Raw genomic sequence first — 4882 nt, 5'->3', positions numbered from 1 at the left:
TAGGGATTTTCGTACGGATAAGTACCCAATGAACGGTTCGTTTAGCTTTATATATTGTTCCGGGTGGGTGTTGAATTGTGTTTTGGAAGTGTTAGACCTGTAAGAGAAAAATTTAAATGGTTGGGAAAGGCCATGGGATGTAGAAATATTTTTTTCACATTTACTTCCTTGTAAAAACAGGTAAATCAATAGGGTTTTTCGTACGGATAAGTACCCAGTGAACGGTTCGTTTAGCTTTATATATTGTTCTGGGTGGGCGTTGTATTGGTTTTTCAGAAGTGTTAGACCTGTAAGAGAAAAATTTAAATGGTTGGGAAAGGCCATGGGATGTAGAAATATTTTTTTCACATTTTATTTCCTTTTAAAAACAGGTAAATCTATAGGGATTTTCGTACGGATAAGTACCCAGTGAACGGTTCGTTTAGCTTTATATATTGTTCCGGGTGGGCGTTGTATTGGTTTTTTGGAAGTGTTAGACCTGTAAGAGAAAAATTTAAATGGTTGGGAAAGGCCATGGGATGTAGAAATATTTTTTTCACATTTAACTTCCTTGTAAAAACAGGAAAATCAATAGGGATTTTCGTACGGATAAGTACCCAGTGAACCGTTCGTTTAGCTTTATATATTGTTCCGGGTGGGCGTTGTTTTGGTTTTTCGGAAGTGTTAGACCTGTAAGAGAAAAATTTAAATGGTTGGGAAAGGCCATGGGATGTAGAAATATTTTTTTCACATATACTTCCTTGTAAAAACAGGTAAATCAATAGGGTTTTTCGTACGGATAAGTACCCAGTGAACGGTTCGTTTAGCTTTATATATTGTTCCGGGTGAGCGTTTTATTGGTTTTTCAGAAGTGTTAGACCTGTAAGAGAAAAATTTAAATGGTTGGGAAAGGCCATGGGATGTAGAAATATTTTTTTCACATTTACTTCCTTGTAAAAACAGGTAAATCAATAGGGTTTTTCGTACGGATAAGTACCCAGTGAACGGTTCGTTTAGCTTTATATATTGTTCCGGGTGGGCGTTGTATTGGTTTTTCAGAAGTGTTAGACCTGTAAAAGAAAAATTTAAATGGTTGGGAAAGGCCATGGGATGTAGAAATATTTTTTTCACATTTTATTTCCTTTTAAAAACAGGTAAATCAATAGGGATTTTCGTACGGATAAGTACCCAGTGAACCGTTCGTTTAGCATTATATATTGTTCCGGGTGGGCGTTGTTTTGGTTTTTCGGAAGTGTTAGACCTGTAAGAGAAAAATTTAAATGGTTGGGAAAGGCCATGGGATGTAGAAATATTTTTTTCACATTTTACTTCCTTGTAAAAACAGGAAAATCCATAGGGATTTTCGTACGGATAAGTACCCAGTGAACGGTTCGTTTATCTTTATATATTCTTCCGGGTGGGCGTTGTATTGGTTTTTCGGAAGTGTTAGACCTGTAAGAGAAAAATGTAAATGGTTGGGAAAGGCCATGGGATGTAGAAATATTTTTTCACATTTTATTTCCTTGTAAAAACAGGAAAATCAATAGGGATTTTCGTACGGATAAGTACCCAGTGAACCGTTCGTTTAGCTTTATATATTGTTCCGGGTGGGCGTTGTTTTGGTTTTTCGGAAGTGTTAGACCTGTAAGAGAAAAATTTAAATGGTTGGGAAAGGCCATGGGATGTAGAAATATTTTTTTCACATTTTATTTCCTTGTGAAAACAGGTAAATCAATAGGGTTTTTCGTACGGATAAGTGCCCAGTGAACGGTTCGTTTAGCTTTATATATTGTTCCGGGTGGGCGTTGTATTGGTTTTTCAGAAGTGTAAGTCCTGTAAAAGAAAAATCTAAATGGTTGGGAAAGGCCATGGGATGTAGAAATATTTTTTTCACATTTTATTTCCTTTTAAAAACAGGTAAATCAATAGGGATTTTCGTACGGATAAGTACCCAGTGAACGGTTCGTTTAGCTTTATATATTGTTCCGGGTGGGCGTTGTATTGGTTTTTCGGAAGTGTTAGACCCGTAAGAGAAAAATTTAAATGGTTGGGAAAGGCCATGGGATGTAGAAATATTTTTTTCACATTTACTTCCTTGTAAAAACAGGTAAATCAATAGGGTTTTTCGTACGGATAAGTACCCAGTGAACGGTTCGTTTAGCTTTATATATTGTTCCGGGTGGGCGTTGTATTGGTTTTTCAGAAGTGTTAGACCTGTAAGAGAACAATTTAAATGGTTGGGAAAGGCCATGGGATGTAGAAATATTTTTTTCACATTTTATTTCCTTTTAAAAACAGGTAAATCAATAGGGATTTTCGTACAGATAAGTACCCAATGAACGGTTCGTTTAGCTTTATATATTGTTCCGGGTGGGTGTTGAATTGTGTTTTGGAAGTGTTAGACCTGTAAGAGAAAAATTTAAATGGTTGGGAAAGGCCATGGGATGTAGAAATATTTTTTTCACATTTACTTCCTTGTAAAAACAGGTAAATCAATAGGGTTTTTCGTACGGATAAGTACCCAGTGAACGGTTCGTTTAGCTTTATATATTGTTCTGGGTGGGCGTTGTATTGGTTTTTCAGAAGTGTTAGACCTGTAAGAGAAAAATTTAAATGGTTGGGAAAGGCCATGGGATGTAGAAATATTTTTTTCACATTTTATTTCCTTTTAAAAACAGGTAAATCTATAGGGATTTTCGTACGGATAAGTACCCAGTGAACGGTTCGTTTAGCTTTATATATTGTTCCGGGTGGGCGTTGTATTGGTTTTTTGGAAGTGTTAGACCTGTAAGAGAAAAATTTAAATGGTTGGGAAAGGCCATGGGATGTAGAAATATTTTTTTCACATTTAACTTCCTTGTAAAAACAGGAAAATCAATAGGGATTTTCGTACGGATAAGTACCCAGTGAACCGTTCGTTTAGCTTTATATATTGTTCCGGGTGGGCGTTGTTTTGGTTTTTCGGAAGTGTTAGACCTGTAAGAGAAAAATTTAAATGGTTGGGAAAGGCCATGGGATGTAGAAATATTTTTTTCACATATACTTCCTTGTAAAAACAGGTAAATCAATAGGGTTTTTCGTACGGATAAGTACCCAGTGAACGGTTCGTTTAGCTTTATATATTGTTCCGGGTGAGCGTTTTATTGGTTTTTCAGAAGTGTTAGACCTGTAAGAGAAAAATTTAAATGGTTGGGAAAGGCCATGGGATGTAGAAATATTTTTTTCACATTTACTTCCTTGTAAAAACAGGTAAATCAATAGTGTTTTTCGTACGGATAAGTACCCAGTGAACGGTTCGTTTAGCTTTATATATTGTTCCGGGTGGGCGTTGTATTGGTTTTTCAGAAGTGTTAGACCTGTAAAAGAAAAATTTAAATGGTTGGGAAAGGCCATGGGATGTAGAAATATTTTTTTCACATTTTATTTCCTTTTAAAAACAGGTAAATCAATAGGGATTTTCGTACGGATAAGTACCCAGTGAACCGTTCGTTTAGCATTATATATTGTTCCGGGTGGGCGTTGTTTTGGTTTTTCGGAAGTGTTAGACCTGTAAGAGAAAAATTTAAATGGTTGGGAAAGGCCATGGGATGTAGAAATATTTTTTTCACATTTTACTTCCTTGTAAAAACAGGAAAATCCATAGGGATTTTCGTACGGATAAGTACCCAGTGAACGGTTCGTTTATCTTTATATATTCTTCCGGGTGGGCGTTGTATTGGTTTTTCGGAAGTGTTAGACCTGTAAGAGAAAAATTTAAATGGTTGGGAAAGGCCATGGGATGTAGAAATATTTTTTCACATTTTATTTCCTTGTAAAAACAGGTAAATCAATAGGGATTTTCGTACGGATAAGTACCCAGTGAACCGTTCGTTTAGCTTTATATATTGTTCCGGGTGGGCGTTGTTTTGGTTTTTCGGAAGTGTTAGACCTGTAAGAGAAAAATTTAAATGGTTGGGAAAGGCCATGGGATGTAGAAATATTTTTTTCACATTTTATTTCCTTGTGAAAACAGGTAAATCAATAGGGTTTTTCGTACGGATAAGTGCCCAGTGAACGGTTCGTTTAGCTTTATATATTGTTCCGGGTGGGCGTTGTTTTGGTTTTTCGGAAGTGTTAGACCTGTAAGAGAAAAATTTAAATGGTTGGGAAAGGCCATGGGATGTAGAAATATTTTTTTCACATATACTTCCTTGTAAAAACAGGTAAATCAATAGGGTTTTTCGTACGGATAAGTACCCAGTGAACGGTTCGTTTAGCTTTATATATTGTTCCGGGTGAGCGTTTTATTGGTTTTTCAGAAGTGTTAGACCTGTAAGAGAAAAATTTAAATGGTTGGGAAAGGCCATGGGATGTAGAAATATTTTTTTCACATTTACTTCCTTGTAAAAACAGGTAAATCAATAGGGTTTTTCGTACGGATAAGTACCCAGTGAACGGTTCGTTTAGCTTTATATATTGTTCCGGGTGGGCGTTGTATTGGTTTTTCAGAAGTGTAAGTCCTGTAAAAGAAAAATCTAAATGGTTGGGAAAGGCCATGGGATGTAGAAATATTTTTTTCACATTTTATTTCCTTTTAAAAACAGGTAAATCAATAGGGATTTTCGTACGGATAAGTACCCAGTGAACGGTTCGTTTAGCTTTATATATTGTTCCGGGTGGGCGTTGTATTGGTTTTTCGGAAGTGTTAGACCCGTAAGAGAAAAATTTAAATGGTTGGGAAAGGCCATGGGATGTAGAAATATTTTTTTCACATTTACTTCCTTGTAAAAACAGGTAAATCAATAGGGTTTTTCGTACGGATAAGTACCCAGTGAACGGTTCGTTTAGCTTTATATATTGTTCCGGGTGGGCGTTGTATTGGTTTTTCAGAAGTGTTAGACCTGTAAGAGAACAATTTAAATGG

Source organism: Paroedura picta, unplaced genomic scaffold (genome assembly GCF_049243985.1).
Source record: "Paroedura picta isolate Pp20150507F unplaced genomic scaffold, Ppicta_v3.0 Ppicta_v3_sca23, whole genome shotgun sequence".
NCBI classification, from domain to species: Eukaryota; Metazoa; Chordata; class Lepidosauria; order Squamata; family Gekkonidae; genus Paroedura; species Paroedura picta.
Note: the sequence above shows the minus strand (reverse complement) of the source record.